The sequence below is a fragment of the Pan troglodytes genome, chromosome 8 (assembly GCF_028858775.2).
Source record: "Pan troglodytes isolate AG18354 chromosome 8, NHGRI_mPanTro3-v2.0_pri, whole genome shotgun sequence".
Classification (NCBI taxonomy): domain Eukaryota; kingdom Metazoa; phylum Chordata; class Mammalia; order Primates; family Hominidae; genus Pan; species Pan troglodytes.
In genome coordinates, this window is record NC_072406.2 from 83,152,853 (window position 1) to 83,174,417 (window position 21,565).

The 21,565-nt window shown below is 51.4% G+C and overlaps 1 long non-coding RNA gene across 1 annotated transcript; it reads left to right on the forward strand.

Moving 5' to 3' along the window:
• Positions 1–889: 889 nt before the first annotated feature.
• Positions 890–17,643, forward strand: LOC107966927 (uncharacterized). Its single transcript, XR_001706984.3, has 3 exons — positions 890–1,017; positions 16,039–16,366; positions 17,384–17,643. It is a non-coding gene; the product is annotated as an uncharacterized LOC107966927 (long non-coding RNA).
• The last annotated feature ends 3,922 nt before the right edge of the window (positions 17,644–21,565 follow it).

The window sequence follows — 21,565 nt, forward strand, 5'->3', positions numbered from 1 at the left end:
AGGTTGACCTGCCCTTGCACAGCGTCTGCCCTTTAACTAGGAGCCTTAGCTTGAAAGAGCCCGTGGCTGATGGGAGAGTTTCCGGCATCCTCAGGTGGGTAGGTGAGTGAGAGGTGAAGTCCTGGGTGAGGCCCTACTGAGAGATCCCAAATCGATCTGAGGATCCAGCAGCCCATTCCGCAGGGGGCTCCCTTTGCTCTGCTTCCAGAAAATTAGGGACAGTGTGGGAGTCGAAGGATGGCTGTTGCAGTTTGGGGTGTTGGGCAAGTCTCATGGGAAATGACTGCTTAACACAGGGGCATGTTTTGAGTCCCAGGCCCTTGCTTTCTACGGGGTGTTTGTTGGGGGGCTTCTGTCTATCATCTGTGAGGACCACACACTGCCTCCATTCCAATTGGCAGTGGGTGGGGCCCTCACCCAGCAAGAACCAGAAGGAGGAGGAGAGACAGCTTCTGTTGAGGTCTGGGCACTCATTTGGGGGTTATATCTCCCTGGGAGCCAGGAACAGTTGATCCCGCAGAGCTTGGTCCCTCGTGGCCTCTCTGTACCCTCAAAGTTGCCCATGCCCCCAGCTTTTCCACCTGTTTCCTGGGCTCCCGGCACCTCCTGCTGGACCTGTGGGCAGGAGCAGGTTGGGATCAGACTCAGAGGCCTTGGCTCACTTTGGTGTTGTGCTGAGGGGCTGGGGTCCTTGTTTGCCAACCCCCACACTCCCGCTCCACCAAACCAGTTTATGAAACTGCAGAACCACAGTAAACTCCTTCCCCTGGCAAGCCAAGGTGGTTGGGCGGGGTTGGGGTGACAATATGTTTCCAGGGGCCCCAGGGTTCTCTCCTCACAATTACCCTGCTAGAGACAGCCTCTGATGATCCAGTCTGGGCATGTCACCAGGCTGAGAGGGACGGCCCACCCAACAGAAGCCACAACAGGTCCCCAAAGAATTTCTGCAGGCTGGGACTCCTGAGTGAAATGAAGAAGTGGGATTCAACAGAGAGAAATGTGAAGTCTGCCAGCTAGGTAGGAAGGGCCCATGGCTCAGCTTGAGGGAAGTTTGTGCAAAATCTGCTTGGGAACGTTTGTTGACTTCACACGAACTAACAGTGTGAGCAGCTGCCAAAGCCCTGTGCAGGTTTGCGTTGCATTAACTGTTGACATCGGTCTGGCTGTGCACAGACCTCAGCCCGAGTGAGGGACCCTACCCTTGGATAAATGTTGGTGAACTGCCCTGTGTCTTTTGGAGAGGAGTGGGTGGTGCCTGGGCTGCAGAGCCAGGCCAGGGCAGGACTTGGGAGGAACATGATGGAATTCTCAGGGTCTGAATGTCTGTCTGGGGGAAGGAGAATTCCACTTGCTCCAGGTGATTCCTGAAGGCAGAGCTAGCTCCAGAGGGTGGGGAGGGCCAAGAGGTGATTTTCAGCTCAAATGAGGAGAAGTTTCTAGGTTGCCACTCTCCCCCAGTGGCTGCTGGAGGCACAGGGGCAGGAGTGAGTGTCTCAGCACTAGCAGCAGTGTGAGCAAGGGATGGTGCTTTGTCACATGTCTTGCACATCCAAGGTAACCAAAGGACATTTAGTCCAAAGGATTCCAAAGAAAGGGATGACTGAGCCCTGCACCTGGGGGCTGACAGTATTGTCTGTGAGACTTGACTCAGACAAAACACACAGAGGAAACGGCAATCAGTGGCAGATTGGTTCCACCTTTCTGGAAGAAGTTGGTCTCAGTTAAAGCTGCCCTGCAGTGAGCAGCAGCCTGTCCTTGCAGGAGTGCAACTGAGACCAGATAACCTTGGGCTGGAAAAGGGATTCCAGTTTCAGGCATGAGGAGGGGGTTGGATGTGAACAGACAACCTCTGCGGTTCCTTTGAGTCCAGAGTTCCTCGGCAGAGAAAAACACCCGCAGAACTCTGAGCGGCACACAAGGTTACGGAGGACGGAGCAGAGATCCGAATATAGCTGGCGGGAGGAAGGCGGCAGCGGGCGAGGGGAAAGTAGGTCCTTGGAACAAATGAGGTGGGGCATGAAATTAACGAGGCTGGAAAAGGGCTGAGCTCAGGGACTCCTTTTTAAAGACTGTCTTTTAGTAAGAAAAATGAGGAAAAGAAATTTGGGCAATGGAGATATAATGGAGATTGTAAATGTAGCTATTGACAGCTGACCCATTGGCCGGAGAGAGGGGCCGCTTGGAGAACAAGGAAGAGATGTAGATCAGTGGGTCTGGGGTGACCCCAGCATGGCATGCAGGGTGGACAGGAGTTGGCTGCTGACATCAGCTGCCCACACCTTGAAGGCTGCTGTGCTCCAGCCCTTGAGCTGGGCCATTCTGTCCCCCTACTGTCACGCACTGTGCTGTGACCTGTTTATCTTATCCCCTGACCTTGGCACATACTCATCCCTCACTGGGCGTGCCACTTTTCTCCTTTTTCCTTTCTGGGTTTCACCCCCAACCACTCAGCTGAGTCCCTGCCTCTCCAAGAAACCTTCTCTTACGGGCTCATAGCCCACACCCAGTTCTGTTCTGAGCATCTGGGGGCCATTCCACCCACTTGGCACTTGGATGGACACATTCTTAGGAGCTCAAGCAGCCTGTCTGTGCAATGGGGGAGGGCCTGTCCACCAGGCTCGGTCAGCAGAGTGGTTGGAGGACATAGGATGGACAGTTATTTGCCCCCGTGGTGCTGGCCCTCTGGAAATTTAGAGTCCCTAGAAGCCCCGCCATGTCCTGCTTCTTACCTGCGATGTAGGGGTGGAGATGGAGGGGCTTGAAAGGGCCCCTGGTGGCTTTCCCTTCCCTGGCCACTAATCCAGGCTGCCTGCTCCCTCCTCCCAGCCCTGCCAGCTGGCCAAGTTTATCCTGTGGCCCTGTCCAGGTGACAAGGCCCTGGAAGAGGGCCAGCCAGCTGGACTTCTCAGGAGCTGTCACCAGAGCCCCAGAATATGGGGAGTGGAAGGAAGCACAGAGGCAGCAGGGCCCTTCTCTGGGGAAGACAACCAGGGACACTGGGAGCCTGAAACCAGAGCCATTTCACACCTTGCCTATTAATTGCCAGATTGATTTTGGATCCCAGTCTCCAGGAGGACCCAAAAATCAATCCCCTCCACTCCATGCTTCTCTGGGCTCAGGAGTTGTTCTTAAAGCTGCAGCTGTCCTGGCTGCTGTGGCTGAACCTTCCTGTCCAAGAGCAGGCTGTGGGTTTCCAAGCATGCTCAGGGCTAGGCGGCGGCTGTTGGCTTTATTCCAGATCCACTGATCTCTGTGTAGGAAGACTCTTACCCTGAAGGGGAGCCATGGGGTGTGATTGGAGAGGTGTTAAGAAGGCTCTCATTCTCAAAGCTCCCTCCTACCAAGATGCCCGATACCCGTAATTCCACCATTAGGAAGTCATTTCTTTGGATACATTTAGGTCAACAGTCCCAGCTTCCAAAATATGGAGGCCCAGGAGAAGGAACACAGATTAAGGCTCTACCATTGCAGTTCCTTGTGAATGGAGGCACTGGAGGCCTCAGGGCATCAGGAGAGCTCTGTGTGAGGGGTGGGGAGGAGGAGGCAGATGTCAGGACGTGGGGGAGGGAAAGTAGAAGTTGAAGACCACCCAAGAGGAGGCTGTGGAGGGGTGGTGAGCAAAGGAACAGTAGGTACCCCCAAGGCACTTCCCACCTGGGGGGCTGCTTTGGGGCTGTGGTGCTGGGAGACTGGCTCTGTGGCAGGTGAGATAAGATGAAGGAACTCCCGTTGGCTGGGTACCCTCTGTGCCTCCAGCCTTTAGCCAAGCACAGTGGCAGTCTGATGTCACCACCACCCTGTGGGACGGGCTCCCACAGCCTTGTTTCTTAGATGAGACACTGAGGTGGTGCATGAGGCTGGGTGACCTGCCCAAGGTCACACAGCTGCTCCTGCAGCATGGGGGCTGGAGCTCGGGTCCGCCACCTCTTCATGCCATGATTTCACTGCCTCCCGCCTCCTCCGCAGAAGGGGCCAGGAGTTGAGGAGGCTCCTAAGAAGTTGGGAGAGCCGGAGCATAATGGAAGGGGTACCTGAGGTCAAGGACGCCATGATTTCAAGAAGCTGAGGCAGGAAGTTCTATGACCCGCTGATGTTAGAAGCTGGGGACAGCCCCTGGGTTTCTGTCCTCAGCCTCCCTGACATCCTGCCCTGTGCAGAGCCCGCACATGTGGGAAGGCCTGGTGGGCAGGTCTCCTGCAGCCTCAGCCCAGTGGCTGCTGCCTGCTACTCCATCATGGCTGTGGAGATGTGGGCTTTAGGCAGGGTCACTGCAAGTCACCCTGTGTGCTTAGGGACATGGGGACATCATTGCTCATCCCCTGCCCACATGGACCCAATTACTGATGCAGCACTGCGTGTTCCCACAGCCACCAACACGGGCCTCATTCCTGGTAGCATCACAGATGGACAAAGAGGTCCTGGGCCTCCCTCCACCCCCCCAAGCCCATTATGCTAATTTCAGGTGTGTCTCCACTTTGCCAGCCTGGAGGGTGGAGCGTGTGTGTGTGTGTGTGTGTGTGTGTGTGTGTGTGTGTTGGGGAGGGAATGAGGCAGCAACTGCAAGAAGTTTGGTGCAGTTACAGGGAAGAAGTCTCATCTTTGCCCAGCCTGTGAGCTCCTTGAGAGCAGGGGCCATGTCTGTTTTCCAATAACTGACCCCGAGGGCCTGGCATGGATGTGGGTACTCAGTGCATGTTTGTTTAGTGACTGAATGGCTGAGTGAGTGAATTAGGAATCTCTTGGTGGTCATCTGAGTCCTCGCCCAGCCACAGCTATGCTGTGTGGCTTTTGGTGAGTTGCTAGATGTCTCTGTGTGCAGATACCTGAAAATAGTGCCAACTGGGAAGAATGGCTAATGACAGGCACGTGCTGAGGGGATAGTGTGGGCAGGAGGGCTCTGCAGTTTGTGGAAGGTGCCCGCAGTGTAAACTGCTGGGGACACTGGGGTCTCTCTCTTTTTCCCAAGGCAAGGCTGACACGGTTTGGAGCAGAGTGTAGTTTTGAGTGGGAGGAGGGGGCTCTCCTAGGCTTGGTTGGGGTGGGGTCATGTGGACTGGCATTGGAACTGAAGGGTGACAGGGAGGGCTGGGTCGGGGCTTGGCCAGGGGTTGAGGTCAGGGGCTGGCTCAGGCAATGGCTGGGGGCTCACGCGGATCCTGAATGAAAAAGTTGGTCAGAGCTGGGTACAGCTGGGCTTGGCTTCAGGACCTCAACTCAGGGCTGGACCAGAGGTCTCACCAGGTCAGGGCCAGTGTCAGCCTGGGGCCAGTGCAGATTCTGTCCAATAGGAGCACTGGGAATGGCTCACTGTCCTGGCCTCATTTGCTGTGAGCACATAAGCTGAGTGGGTGGATAACCAAAGCTTTCTGAGGGTGATGGCCTTGAAGAAGTCCTCCTGTCCCCAAGTTGTCCTTGGGGAAGCTCAGGGCTGCCCAGGGACCCAGGGGCCATTTCACCCTGTCTGTGTGTTGTCAGAGGAAGAACAGAATTGCCCAGCTAGCACTGACTAGCAGCTGGAGGGTGGTGTCATCAGCGTTTCTCACGCATGCACGACACTCTATAGTTTATAACCCCTTTCCTACCCTGCATCTTCTTATCCTCTCCACAGCCCTGAGAAGCAGGCATGACAAGAGAGGATGCCCGTGTTACAGATGAGAAAAACAGAGGCCCTGGGAGGAAGCTTGCCTAATGCCACTCAGGAGGTAGAGGCAAAGCTGGGAAAGGCCCTGGGTCCCCAGACTGCCCCTCTGGAACTCCACATGCAGCCACCTGGCTGTCCTGCCCGGGATGCCATCCGCAGGCTAGGCTGGCGCTCATGCCCATGCCCTGCTGTCCACTGACACCCCGCAGAGCTTAACACCCCGCTGAGCCTGCCCTGCAGCCCTTGCCAAGTCTGTCCGAGTGGCCTCAGTCATTGGCAAGTCACATTGCTGACATCGCAACTGCATAAAATTAATTTATTTAGTTAAGGGAGGTGTTAATTAAGAGTTCTCGTTTATTGTCTTTGCAGACAGCTCTCGGGGGCTTCTGAGTTGTCATTGCTGGTGACAGCAAAAGCTAATGGTATCACAAGTTATTAATAGGACGGTGTGAGAGGTGGAGGGGCAGGAGCTGGGGCTGTGGGGGATGGGAGAATGGAGAGCTGCGGGAGGGGAGAGGATGGTCCCCTACTTTCTTCTCACCAAGTTGGGCTCCCCTCTGCAAGCTGATCCGATCACAGGCATTTTCTGGGGGATCTGGGGTTTGCTGCCAGGCCCCGTGATGCTCAGGATTTTGTGAGCCCTGAAGGAAGTGTCCCCAGGCCAGTGCCCACCCACTCATGCTGCCCCCATTCCCCCAGTTCCTGGTGTTTGCCTTGAGGAGTGTTGGCTCTCACATAAAGAGCTCATTCTTTGCTTGCTTTGTCTCTTCACTTACCCTAACCCTGAATATCTTGGGGTGCATCTAGTGACAGTTTTAGCTCTGCCTCCCTAAAGCTTAGCACAGAGCTTGGAGCTTCATGGGAGGGCAACAGACATTTGCTAAGGGAATAAGGGGTCCTCTGCCCCCCAGCTGGTCTCCAAGTCTGGCCTTCTTGCTGAGTGATCTTGGGGTCATGGGTGGGGATGGTGGGAGAGAGAGGGCAGGTGGATCCACGACTCCACAAGTCCCCAGCCTCTTTCAGCGCCCTCAGCCTTGCAGCCCTGGAGATCCACAACCTGGGGAGTGGATAGATCTTTGCTGATGAAGGTGAGGTGTGTGCAGGTATGGGCAGCCAGGTGTGGGGCAGGCTTGCCAAGGTAGGGTAGTGAATGGGGAGTCGTCAGTGAACTCTGCACAAGGACCACCATGGGGAAAAGGGAAGAAGAGATTTTAAACTATTTTTAGCTAAACAACGATGGCTGCAAATCAGCCACTTGGTGCAGTGGAACAAACACAGCCAAGCAGCTCAGACCTGCAGGCCTGTCCCTGACAGTCTCCGTGACCTTGGGAAGGTAACTGCTCTCTGGGCCTGGCTTCCCATCTGTGAAGTGGAGGACTGGGCTGAAATTGACAAATTTCAATGCCCAATGTGTTCCACACCTCCCATGTCCTGCACAACTCACCTTCCAGTAGATGTGCCAGGCCCTTCATGGTTATCATCTCAAATGCCTACAGCTTCCCTGTGAGGGACAGTCAATTATTACCCATTACAGTTGGGGAAACTGAGGTTCAGATGAGAAAACAGAGGCCATTTAATTTGCTCAAGGACCCATAGTCAGTGGAATTTAAACTCAGGTTGGTGCTCTTTCCAGAATATCAGCTTATCTCCACTGATCACCTGGGATGGGGCCAGTACAAGGGAGACCCTGCGTTAGATGTGGGCTCGTTGACCAGGGCAGGCAGAGCTGAGAGAAAGGAAGAGATCAGAGCACCCATTGGATTCAATGGGCCCAACTGCTGAGCTCCTGGGGCATGGGAGGACAGGTTCTGAGACCATGATGGGACCAAACACACCCTGCACCATGAGTTCCAGCAGCCGCCTGCCCCAACTACCTCCTGCCTGCCTTTCCTCCTCTCATCTCAGAGACACCGTCATTCATTCAGGACACATTTATTAGGGAGCTGGCCTGACAGCTGGGAGATGGATCAGGCTGTCCCCTGCCCTCAAGGGGCTCACCACTGAGTGGGAGAGGTGGCCCCATGAACAGTAAGCCCCACAATGGGTCACAGGGATGGGGATAGCACATGCACCCCCCAAGGAACGAGGGAGCAAGGGGCAAGTTCAGGTCACCTAGGGCTCCCTGGCAGGAATGATTGCCTTTCACTGAGGGAGGGTGGTCAGAAATGAATTCCTAGAGGAAGCAGCCATTGAGCTGAGTCTTGAAAGGTGAGTAATATTCACCAAGTGGAGGGGATGGGATTGCGGGGTGGGCCTTCGGATAGGGCGAGTGGTGTGAGGAGAGTCTTGCAAGTGTGGGAAGAGGGGTATCCAGAAGTGAGGTGGGCGAGGGCTAGAGCACGCGGGGCATTGCACACCAACTTAGAGTCTGAACTTCATCCGGTGGCCTCCCCGGGGATGCTGCTGAGAGTAGGAAGAGGGAGATTTAGTTTGGGTTCCGCCAGAAGCCAATCCTGAGACATGTGTTTAAGTGCAAGAAACACCGTAGGGACAGCAGGAAGGCAGGAGGGGCATTACCGAGCCAGCTTCCATGGTGGATGAGTGAAGCCCAGTCCTGCTGGGGAACCTGAGAGCTGGCATGGCACATGCGCCCACCCAAGGAGTGAGGGAGCAGGGGGCTTTATGTAGCAAGTCTCACCAGCCATTGCTTGAAGGCTGCTCCCAGGAGGCATCCTTGACATTTCTGGCCTTCTTTTCAGCAAAGAGGACCCAGCAGTCAAAGTCCTCAGGCAAAGAAATAAAGATGGCAGTTGGCGGTTGGGCCAGTGTGCCCTGAAATGGGAAGGAGGAGGGGATATAGGTGGAGAACCAACAGTGTCTGCTACAGTGGCTGAGCTGTGAGAACGTCCCAGAAAGGAAGGTAGAGCGCTGCTCAGCTTCTGCCAAGTCTAGGTGGATGGACTCTGAGGGCTGCTGCTGGTGGAAGAATTGCCTCCATCTGCACCTTCGCCAAGGCCTCAGTCTGGGGGCCAGACCTCAAGACAGGAGGCTGCAAAGAATTTGATCCTAAGCTCCAGCACTTGAGAAATACAGATCTGAGTTCAAGTGCTGATTGCCACTTTCAAGCTGCATCCTTGAGCAAGTTACTTATTATCCTTGAACTTGAGTCTTCTCCTCTGAAAAAGGGGAGATAATACTACCCACGCTGTGGGATTGTTGTGATCAATAAATGAAATGATGTCTGTAAAGTATTTAGCCCAGTGCCTTGAATACATTATGTGCCCAATGAATGTTTGTTATCATTATGATTTTATTATTCCAATGATAGGTAAAAAAGGGAGGAGCAAGATGCAGGCTTGTAGAAAACACTGCCAACTTACCAGCCCAGAGTGATTTTCAGTGGCCCACTTTGTCGTTAGGAGTTAAACAGGCGGCCGGGTGTGGTTGCTCACAGCTGTAATCCCAGCATTTTGGGAGGCTGAGGCGGGCGGATCACCTGAGGTCAGGAGTTCAAGACCATTCTGACCACATAGTAAAACCCTGTCTCTACTGAATACACAAAAATTAGCCAGGTGTGATGGTGCATGCCTCTGGTCCCAGCTTCTCAGGAGGCTGAGGCAGGAGGATTGCTTGAATCCAGGAGGTGGAGATTGCAGTGAGCTATCATGCCACTGCACTCCAGCCTGGGCAACAGAGCAAGACTGTCTCAAGAAAATAATATAATATAATATAATATAATATAATATAATATAATATAATGAGAAAAATGGAGTAGGCAGTTCTTGTCTGATAAGGCCATTCCTGGGTCTTGGAGGTGTTAAACAGGCTCATGCAGCATTTCTGGACTTTGTGAGCATAAATTGAACCAGCAGCAAGTGACTTTATATGTCTCTGCTCATAGGTACTGGTTGTGACAATCATTTCTTTGTCTATGACAGCTGTCTCCCCAAGAACTCAAGATCAGCTTCAGACATTAACCTAGTGATTATTGCATGATCTCAAGACTGTCCTTGAAATAGTCTCTGAAGGTATGGAGCAGAGGAAGGAACATTGAACAAGAAGTGTGGGTTCTTATTTAATTTTTATTTTATTTTGTTTTGTAGAGACAGTGTCTTGCTATGTTGCAAGGAGTCTGGAATCTTATTTAATTTTATTTATTTTATTTTTTATACAGATAGTATCTTGCTATGTTGCCCAGGCTGGTCTTGAACTCCTGGCCTCAAGTGATCCTCACGCCTTGGCCTCCCAAAGTGTTGGGATTATAGGCGTGAGCCACCATACTTGGCCAAGGAGTCTGAATTCTAATTTGGGCTCTAAAATGAATGTCAAGTTCCTTGTCTGAAATGTGGGGATAAAACCACATCATCTTGGTCTCTTCCTAGGGCTGTTGTGAGGATCACATAAGATCATGAAAAAAAAACATCATGAATGTGGAACTACTTTGAAAACTATAAGTTAGCATCCAGAGTTGGGAATAGAGCCAGGTGACTTGATTCCTGTGCCCTGGGGGCTTCCAAAGGGCCTAAGAAACCGTGGCCACTACAGAAGCCTTACATGTCATCATGCCACTCCAAGGATGGCTCAGGCTTAGCCTCTGGCGCAGGCAGCCTGGGAAGAAGAAAGAGTGCCTGGGGAACCTTGGACCTTGGGAGGAATGCCTGAAGTTCTTGCTCAGGGACGTCAGTGGGGGATGCTCTCAGCTGGCCCCTGGGGATGGAGGAAAGGCAGAGGAGGATGAGACTGGCAGTTATTAAACCAGAAAGTGAGGTAGTTACTGGCATTCCGACCAGTTTGGGGCAGTTTTTCTCATTTCCCTATGCATGCAGGTACATTTCAGGATGTGACTTAAGGGCCTCCTGTCCACACCCAGTTGGTGAAGTCCAGGGAAGCTGGTTCTGGCCAGGATGGCAAGACCAGCAGTCTCTCAGAGGTCATGTGGCTTTCTTTTCTTCCTGGCCATAGACTGGCCTGCTCTCTAGCCCTTCATCTCAGCCAGACTGAATGCAACCCCACCCCATCTCAATGGTCAGCCTTGGTGTCCTGCAATGTGAAGTCATCGTGTGCTGGAGAGGTTGTGGGTCTGGGGCTGGAGGTCCAAAAAGAGGGGACCTCTGCTTATACAAGCAGCTTTGGACTCAGAATCCCCAAATCCAGGGAATGATTTTCACTATACCCTGGAGAGTGAAGGTCATGGCCTTAGTGGAGCAGAGACAGGAAAAGATGCATACCCCAGCTTGGGATATCTGGGTGGGATGTGTCCTCCACAAGAGGACAATAATCTCTCATGATGATAGTGAGTGGAGACCACCAGGATGATGCATTGTCACCCTCTCCTTAACCCCATAAAAGACACCAAAATGGATACATCTTCACATCCTACCTGAACCCCACTTAGAGTACAATGGCTTTGTGGGGCTATTTTTATTTTGGGGGCATTTCTCTGTGACTTCTTGATTGGAGAGACCTAAGATATAGAATGAAGATTCTTGGTGCTATTTAGAACCCCTCTGCTACCTGAAAAAGGCCTGCTCTGATGACCTCAGGGCTCAGACATGATTGGTTCAGGGCCAGGGACGGCAGTATTGAGAAGTTTTTGCATGGGTTCAGACTTTAATCTAGATTCAGGGACCCAGTCAAACTGTCTCCCTAAGATCTTATTTTAGTTTTCAAAGCTAAAACCTCTAAAAAATTGGCTCTGCTTGCTTGCAGTTTAAGTAAAAACCTTCCTATTTATGGCTTTTCTAGTTTTCCTTCAGTAGTTCACATCCATTTAACCCTCTGAATCTAGAATATGCTTTGTGAACTGAGATTATGAGAGGAAGCCAGTTCGGAAGACAAGGGTCATAGCATCCAGAGGTTTGGAGGAGAGGGACCTGGGAGAGGGGGATACAGGAATGTAGTGGGGGAGGTAAAGAGGGGATATTGGTAAACCAAAGAGTGAGAGTGAATGGTAAGTAATCCAGGGGTCTAGGAGAGAGGGAGGGATGAGAGTTGAAGGGAGAAAGAGAAAAGATGGAGGAGAGAATAAAATAAAGGGTTCGAAGAGAGATGAAAGTGCAGTAAAATGTGAGGACAAGACATGATGGAAAAGAGAGAGCAGGAGGCAGAAGAGACGAAGAGGAGGCAGATGAGGCAGGGGAAGTGAGGTGGAAAGAAGGTGGGAGGGGGGTAGGGGTTGGGGCATGGAGGTCCCAAGATCTGGACTCTTTTTTGTCACCATGCATCTGTACAGCAGATAAATACAGTGCAGCTGGGCTTTTCTCTCTTCTTAATTGGCATCTTTGGATCTATCCCCGCTTGACAAATCAGGCCACTTATTATTAGTGATGAGAAGGATAAATATGACAGGCATTCATTTTGCATCTGGGCCCCCTGATAATAGAAGTCAGCACACCAGCCCCTCTCCCCACTGCTTTCTCACTCCCGGCTTGGGCTCCCCAGTGGGGAAACTGAGTGTCCAGGAGCTGTCCATGGCTTTGCGAGGTGCTGAAGGCATCTACAAACCCTCTTCTGGTGGGAAGGCAATGGACAGGAACGCTCCACAATTTGAGTGGTGCTGAAACCCTCTATACCCTGCCTCTTGTCTGATTCCAACGTGAAAGCTGGGTGGCTGGAAGCTGTCCACAGCCTATGTGGTGTTGAAAGCCCTGTCCCCAGGGCTGGGATGGCAGGGTGCATCTCTTTCCCACAGAACACAATTACTTCTGGCATGGAGTGATCAGTGGCTTAAATTTACCTGCCTTGCCATGGTTCTAAAAGGCCTGGATGACTTTAAGTGTGTTCCTTCCCAACTCTGGGTCTCAGGATTTCCACCTTTAAAATGAAGGGCCAAATTAGGTGTTCTCTCAGGGCCCTCAAGCGCTAGCCCTTTCTGTTATCAAAAGCCTTCAAGAGATTCCTTCTGCTTATAGGATCGAGCTACAAATCCTATAGCCAGGCCCTGAAGGCCCTCTCTGGCCCCTGTCCACTTCCTGGCTTTGCCCTCATTCCAGCCAGATGAGCCTTCTCTCAGGCCCCAGACACACTCTTCTTTTCTTCCCCTGAGCCTTTGCCATCCCCACTGCCCTCCTTCTGCCTCTGACTGTCTCCCTTCCTGATCTCTGGGAGCACTGACCACCTGGGCCCCCTCTTGAAAAACAATAGCCTTATACTCAGTGTGCTTTCAGTTTCTTTGGTCTTATATGGCTGTGTCTTACATGGCTCCCCTTGAGGGACTCCCTGGGGCCAGGGTCATAGTCCAAATCAGTAATCAGTGGCTCACAGTTTCCCATGACCATGTGTGTGGAGCATGGGTGAGTACTTGTGGTATTTTGACCCAATAAGCTCTTTTAATAAAACTTATGATTGCTCTTTCAAGGCTGCCGGTGAAAGAAGATTACTCCAAGAAGTGCTTAGCTGAGGCTTGTGGCCCCCTCTTTGAGACAGAATCTTTCTGAGGCTCCCACTCCAAGCTGGCATGGGTGGCCAAGGTCACACTTATGTAGACAGATAATTCTGCCTCATGTCTCCATGGAGTGGCCGAGACATGGTGGGTCACACACACAAGCCTCCATCTCTGTTTACTCTGAGCCTATGAGAGTTGACCCAATGCCCTCATTGTATGGTGGTCACAGCTGTCCCACCTTCAACTTTAGGGACCTTTCAGGGAGCTTCCAACCCACTCACCCCACTAGAGCTCAGACTGCCTCATAAAGTTTTCTCTCTGGAGCTCAACCGCGGAGGATCCAACTTGATTAGTGGAGATGTGAGAGTTTCTCTGCACACTGTTCCCATACAGGTGAGTTGCCTCTCCCTCTGCCCTCCATAAATAAGGAGCTTCCATCTATTGGGCCGGGCAAGCAAGTAGAGAAGTGGTGGCTCTCTTTTCTTCGTTAAACCCATGGGGAACTAAAAATGGCCCAGAGGTGGCATCATGCATGAGGTGGGCATCATGCAAAGATGAGCATCATGAGATGAGGGACTCCTCATCTCAGCTAAGCAGGCAGAACCACATCCTGATAGTCTAGAAAAAAATTCTTGGGAAGAAAATTCTCTCCTCTCTAGGCCTATTATCAGCCAATTCACCAGGACAGGCCTTGGTATCCACTCTGCCCACTGCCCACTGCTTGGCAGAGCCCCTAAAGCCATGGCTAGTAACCAGAAGTTCCAAATGGTTTAGAGGGGAGAGCTGTGTTTGCTAACGGATCTGACTGTGTCTGACAAACTGAAGCCATGTGCTTGATGGCCTCAGGTCCTCTGGGAAAGAGGGCTCAGAGCACTTACCTTCCCTCAAATATACTGGCACATTCTCGGAATCCCAGCGTTTGCCCTGTTGAACCTCTTATCAGTGATCAAAGGGCTTGGAGATGATCTTAGATTCTAGACCAACTCCTTTTTTTAAAGATGGGAAAACTGAGATTTCCCCAGGAAGGGAAAATCAGTTGCCCGAGCTCACACAGCAGAGAAAGGAGCATCTTTGACTCTTGGCTCTCAGTCTCAGGCTCTTCCTCCTCCTGCCAGAAGTGTTTGCATTTTAATAGAATTGTGCAGGCTGAAGTGCCTCGTGACCCCTCTAATGGTGGGGACTTCAGGCATCGTGACATGTGGTGATGGAGATTTTGGGGATCCCTGCTGAGGCTGAGTCTCCTGCCTTGTGGAGAATGTCTATGACCTCCAGCAGAAGAACTTTACAGACAGCAGAAATGTCAGGGCACCCCTTTAGAAACTACCCTTAGGACTCTGTACTCTCCCAGGCTGATGGGGGTTGGAGGGCCTCATTTGTCTCTGCACTGGGGAATGAATGGCTCGGGAGGAGCTAATGAAGCTGTCTTCCCACCAACACACCAAGACAGTGACGGATGGCTCATGCGGAAAAGGCAGGTGTTGGCACATGGCCCATTGGACAGGGTAGAGAATAACACGTCCCTCAATGTCACTGTAGGTCACAGTGATGGCTGGGACCCCAGGGAGGGGGCATGTAGGCTCTGGAGTGAAGTGACAAAGACCCCAGGGAAAGCCAGTGCCTCTCACAGCCCCCTTTTTGTGACAGGCAGACAGAAGGTCAGAGTTAGAAGTGTGATAACTACCATATAATCCTGCTAGCTCGTTGTCCAAGTGGAAGTATACAGGCCCAGGAAGGGATAGTGAGTTGACCAAGGTCACACAGCTAGCTAAGGTCAGAGATTGCTGCAAAGGTCCTCAGCGGTCCAGGGGAGGGAGAAGAGTGACCTCAGGATGTATCACTGTAGCACTGTTCTCACCTGCAGGGCAGTGGGAGGGAAGGGTCCCACTTTTTGCCTGGTATTAGAGACCTTGATGATCCGTTTGCACCTTCTCTTCCTCCTCACTCTGCAGCCCACACCAACTGCCTTCCACTCCCAACCTCTGAGCCTTAGCTCATGCCCGCTGAGGGCCGGTTGTCCTCCAAGGGCCTCCCATCCATCTGTCTGCTTATCCATGAGAGGCATGGGCCCAAATACCATTTGTCATCGTGCATTCCACTTGGCATTCTGAACTCACTCCCAGTGCAAGGTCCCCACCTGAGTGGTGTCCCATCACCATGCCCTCTCCCCATTAGTATTTTGGAAAAACCTCTCCAAAGAACATTCTCTTCCATGGCAACCATTCTTGAAGTTTTGGAAGTATTACAGCTAGATGCCAGAAGCCTGCATTCCTGGTGTATAGGAAATAAGTCAGGACAAAGAGGGGAGAGGGATGGAAAGAGAAAAGGGTAGAGTGAGTTCTTGGCTTCTCTGCAGGCCTAGAGCAGTTTCACCCCAACCCTGGCCACTAAGATCTTCGCTTCTTTCTGGTCCAGGTGGTCAGTCTGGTCTGGGTGGGCCTGTGGGATTTGATGGAGGAAGCAGGAGACAGAGTGACTCCAGATGCAGTTGTTCCCCTTACCTCTGCCAGGGGCTCCTCACCACTGCAAGTGGTCTTGTGAGCATTAGCTTGCCTGACTCCTGCTACCACAGCCCTGGGAGGTGAGCTGGGCATTGTTGGCCCCATTTCCCAGATGACATCACTGAGGTCCAGGGAAAGCAATGACCCAGCCCAAAGGGATCAGTGGGTTAGTGGCATTTGTTCATTTTCTCAAATCAATAAATATTTATTGAGGCACTGTGCTAGGTGCTGGGAAAATGAAGATGAGCAGGGCAGACATGATTCCTGTCTTGCAGGGCCTTTCAGAGGCCCCAGGTGCCTGCATTGCTGGGTCTCTGGCCTCTGGAGGCACATGCATTGGCAAGAGCACTATCTTGAGAGTCCTCCCTTGAAACTCAGTGTGCAGATTTGTACCTCAGAGCTCTTCCTCCTGTCCATGGGACTTTCTTGGAAGCCAGCATCCTTGAGGGCACTTCCCCACCTTCTTCCCTCAGCACATCCATCGGCCCCTCACAGTGTCTGGTCTTCAGTGTCTCACCTGCCAGGACCTCCTCCCTTATCTGCCACTCACAATTCCTGTTATTCACCTTTCACAGGGAATGAAATGAAAGAACGAAGAGGAAAATCTTAACCTGTACAGCCTCTTGGATGATGGGGTGGGAAGTAAAGACCTGTCCCCCAGTTTCCTGCTGCCTGGAGAAATCTGGAAGATCTCCTAGGGCTTTGGAGAATGAAGGCACCCTTGTCTGGATGCCACCACAGCCTCTTCCCTCTCACCCCGGCCTCCTCCTCCTCATCTTCAGCCCACCAAGGCCAGATTTGTCTTGCAAAGTGGCATCATTATAAACGCATCAGCCTCCTCTGGACGCCTGTGCCTGCTCCCGCCAGCCCATCCAGGCTCGATTACATCTGAGGCTGTCTGGGGTAATTAAGTGACATTAGGACGCATCCCCTGTTGTAATGCAGTGTTCAAAGCCCTGGGCTCTTGCTTCCCAAGAGCTGCTGCCGCTGCACTGAGGCTGTGTCTGCCTAATGCACCCCACTGTGATTGTGGCTAATTACTCCACAGACAGGCCTCATTAGTGGTGGGTTCGGGATGGAAGGTGAGAAGCAGGCTGTCTCCCCTGCCTCCCCCAGCCCACTGGCTTTCCCTCTCCCTCCATGGCCAAGCTTGCCTTACTTTGCTGTTGAGGCAGGATTAGAATAGGGCAAAGGAATTCCCAAAAGAGGTCTCGTCTGGGCAAGGTCATCTACTGAGCTACAGGGCCTTCAGGAACTTTCCAACTGCTTTATTCAACTAATGGGAAGCCAAGGCCCAGAGGGGGTTACTGACTTGCCCAAGGTCACACGGCACAAGTGAAATGCGCCACCTTTCCTAACTGCCCAGCTTGGAGGGGTAGGGGCAGGCCAAGTGGGATTATGCACAGCCAGGACCCACCTGGGTCCAGAGCTAGTGGGAGAAAGGGCTCATGGGCACCCAGGAAAAGAGCTGGATGGCTACGCTACCCCAGAGGCTCTTTCTGGTCTCTAGGCCTTTGCAACTGTTGCCTGGAATCCTCTTCTGATGCCCTCCACCTGCCACCTTGCACCTGGCTGACTCCTTTCATCCTTCAGGTCTCGCTTTCTCCAGGAAGCCTCCCCTAACTCCTGAGTTTTGTGCTCCTCATCCATGCTTCCATGATACTCTGTACTTCCCCATCTTGGCAGTCATCACTCTGAATTGTCAATACCTAATACCCCACATGCTATACCCATAGGAGGAGCAAGCTCTGAGACACTCTTGTTCATGTAGTAGGCATTGGCCTACCTCACAGATGGCCTTTGATAAGAATTAGTAGAAGGAAAGATGTAATGATTGATGGCTGCTTGACCAGTACAATGAGTACCATGGTAAGGCTGTTGGTGTTCACTCACATCTGAGAGTTTCTTTATACTTCTCAGCCTCCCTTGCTCTTAGGTTGGTCACATGACTCACTCCAGCAAATGGGATGTGAGCAGAAGGTATATATGTTACCTGGAATGAGGTGAATAATTACCTGGTGTGCTTTTCTACAATCCTTGTTGCCTGAGTGATGCCAAGATCATTTTGAAGCTGCAAGATGGTGGAGCCACAAGATGAAAGGAACCTGTATCCCTGAGTCGCCACACAGAAGAGAGACATCTAGGAAAGCTGCTTGACATAGGTCATATGAGTAAGAAGTCAACCTCACTGCGCAAAGCCACTGAGAAATCAACCTTCCTGCGCAAAGCCACCGAGATTTTGGGGCTACTTATTAGAGTGGCTAGTGGGAATTACTCTGACTAATATAAAGGGGTTAAACTTGATGGGATGCAAATAGGAAATGGCTTCATTTTTTCCAATCACTGCTTTAAACATGCTCCTATTAAGCCTCCTTTCCCTTTCTCTTGACAACATCTTGGACAGATTCTAAGTTTTCGGTTACTGTTGGTTGTAAGAAGAGTCTCATCTTAGTAATTAGGACTCACTTTCAGGGCCAGTCCAGCCTCAGAGATTTATGCTCACATCCAATTGAAAACTTCTCCCTTTCCTTCAGCTCAGGGCTGACCCATGGCTTGGAGATAAGATTGGTCTGTTCTTTTGCTTCGCTTCTGCTTTCTTGTCCTTCTGCTGCTGCTGGCTCCTTGAGAGTCAGAGCAAGGAGATAGAGGAATAGTAGAAAAAGGGGCTAAAAGTCTTAGGTCCCCGTCACTGTTGTAACCCACTGCTGATGTCCTGGGTGTCAGGTTCTCCGAGGCTGATGTTTGGGACGGTGTTTTTGTTGGTCCTTTTGAGACATTACATGGACCACCGTCTGCCCCCTTCTCTGATGGTGGCTGTGCAGAATGCAGCTCGGGATGGCCTCCTGTTATACTCTCCTCTCCTGCCCTCACCCAGTTTCCACCACCAGGGGTATGTCCAAGCCCATGGGGAACACATGCATGCTTCCTACCATACGACAGCAGGCTGGCCCTCGGTTCTCACACTCCAGTGTGGCCTGCACCAAGGCAGGCACCTGAAAGACCTGGGAGGTAACAAGTCCAAAAATGAGTGGAACCATCTGTCCCTTCTTAGGGGCCCTATGGAGGGAGGAAAGAAGCCTGAAAAATAAATGGGGCTTGGAATTCTGTTGGCTACAGATTTGTAACATCGAAGTTGAGGGGATTATTTTGTGTCACAAAAGGATTCTTCTAGGAGTTACTAACTTGGAGTTTGGCTAAGTGGAGGGGTAAGGGTGAGACAGATTATAGCGCTGGTCTGTGCTCTTTGTAGGTCATGGGTTCTTTGGGGAATATGATGAAAGTTCCCTAGAAAAATGCATGTATTCATGTACGGATAGTATTTATTATGAAATTTTAGGGCATCCTGAATCCCACTGTGTCTGCCAGAGGGGTCCATGAAATCCCAGTTAGTTATCTCCAAACAAAAGTGCTGCTCCCCTGAAGTCTGATTCCTTCAGTGTGGACCCATCTGGGGACCCTGGCACCCACCCCCTGCCCCCTTCTCAGACTCTCTCTGCAGCATCACAGTGAACTTACTCTTCTCCAACACACATGACAATTCCTGCCTTCATGTCCTAGCCTGTGCTGTGCCTCCTGCTGGGGCATTCTTTCCTCCATGCCACCCAGGTCTCACTGTTGTGCAGAGCTCAGGCTATGCACCATCTTCTCTAGGAAGCCATTGGTGGTAGGCACAATTATAAAGACATTGCCCCAAGACTCCTGTCCCTAGCTGTTCAGTTGAATATGAATCTAGGTAGGCTGTGAAGAAGGGATTTTGCAGAAGAAATTAATGCTACTAATCAGCTGACCTTCAAGTAGGGAGATTAACCTGGATTATCTGAGTGGCCCAAATATAACCACATGAGCCCTTAAAAGCAGCAGAGGAGGGCGGCAGAGTCAATCAGAGAGATGTGGTGGAAGGGGAGGGCAGAGAGATGAGGCAGAAGAGAAGGTCAGAGCAGAGCAAGTCACAGTGCAAGGAGGACTTGACACCGCATTGCTGGCTTTGAAGATGTGGGAAGAGGCCAGGAACTGAGGATGTGGACAGCCTTCAAAAGCTCAGAATCATGGCAAAAAAATGGGGACCTTGATCCTGCAATGGCAAGGAACTGAATTCTGCCCACAACATGAAAGAGCCTACAAGCAGATTCCTCCCCAGAGCCCTGAGAAAGGAACACAGCCCTGATGACACCTTGATTTTGGCTTTGTGAATCCCAGAGCAGAGAACCAGCTGAGCTGTGCCGTGCCCAGATTTCCAACCTACAGAACTGCGAGGTGATAAATAGGTATGGTTTAAGCTGCTGAATGTGTGATAATTTGTTACAGCAGCGATAGAAACTAGCACATCATTGGCAGTGCATTAAATAGGGCCACAAAGTCTTTGACATACTGAGAGGTGGAGGTGCTTCCCCAGCCCTTTAATCTCAGCTGGTCTGTGACTGCTTTGACCAAGGTGGCCAGCAGAAGTGAACATATACCAGTTCCAGGTCCAATCTTTAAAAACACTGAGGCCAGGCACAGTGGCTCATGCCTGTAATCCCAGCACTTTGGGAGGCCAAGGCAGGTGGATCACCTGAGGTCAGGAGTTCAAGACCAACCCGGCCAACATGGTGAAACCCCATCTCTACTGAAAATACAAAAATTAGCCAGGTGTGATGGCGGGCGCCTGTAATCCCAGCTACTCGGGAGGCTGAGGCAGGAGAATCACTTGAACCTGGGAGGCAGAGTTTGCAGTGAGCCGAGATCGTGCCACTGCACTCCAGCCTAGGTGACAGAGGAAGACTCCATCTCCAAACAAACAAACAAATAAAAATACTGGCTGCTCCCACATTGGTTTCTTGGAGCTGGGACCTGCCATTTAAGAACTTTGGCTATGCCGAGACATCATGCAGAAAAGAAGCCCAAGCTAGCCATGTGGAAAGGCCATGTGGTGAGAGATGCCTGGTCAGTTTCAGCTCCCAGCCATTAGTCATCCCAGCTGAGGCCACGGACATCATGGAGCAAAGACAAGCCATCCCCACTGTTCTCTGTCTGAATCACTGACCCACAGTACAGAAAGATACAATAATAATAAACTACTGTTCTTAAGTCATTAAGATTTGAGGTAGTTTGTTACGCATAGATAAATAACTGGACTACACCATGTCAGTTTCAACTCCCAAGGATTTCTCCCTTCTTTCAATTCCTGGAGCTCACTATACTGCTGCACGCACTTGACTGCAGAAGCTGCTCTAAATATGTCTGCAGCAAGAAGGGTCAGTGGTGGGGTTGGCATGTTTCCCCTGCCCCGAGACCCGCCCTAGCAGGTTACACTGCACACTTGAAATTTCTGGGTGAACTCAAGGTCTTGAGTCTGCATCTGCAAGTCAGTGCCTGGTAGACCAATGAAGACTTCTCTGGCCCAGATCCTTTTGAATATAGTGTGCTCTGGACTATATGGAGCTCTCCCCCCAGCCGGCTGGTACTACCAGGAAGAGAGCTGTCCCTGGTGGTGGCAGCCGTTAGAGGAAAGTCACCTATTATGCTGGACATACCCAAGGATTTCCTTACTCACATCCTTTCACACTGATGTGGGTGTTCTTCCCTCTGTTCCCCATTCTCATTTCCTCTGGGATCACCCCCATACACCTCAGAGAATACAGAAAAGGATTTTGCCCCACCAGCCATGCCCCAACTCCCTAAGGTTGACCAGTTCTCAGGTTACTCCCAGGAAGCAGTGGGACACTTTATGAAAACTAAGTAATGGATTGTACCAAACCCAAAGACAACCACCAGACTTTGTGATCAGACATGATTTTGTCTTCTTCAGGGGACCAAGGGTAGAGACCATGGCTTAGATTTCTCTGGGTCCCCAGTGGTACCCAGAATGAGGCCGGGCACGAACGAAGGTTAATTTATGAAGGTCAGTCAGCATCTCTGAAATGAAATTTCGAGTCCAGACATCAGAACTATCCTTACAAAATATCCTTCCTGGGTTTTGATACCTTTCTTTGCAGGCACCCTTGGTTCAAATGAAGTCTTATGTGGAAGCTGCACAGCTGTGTCTTGGAATTGGGGGATGGACAGGAGGCCCTGTTCCCTCTACCTTCTCATCACTCCCATGGCATCTCTGAGGCAGCTCCA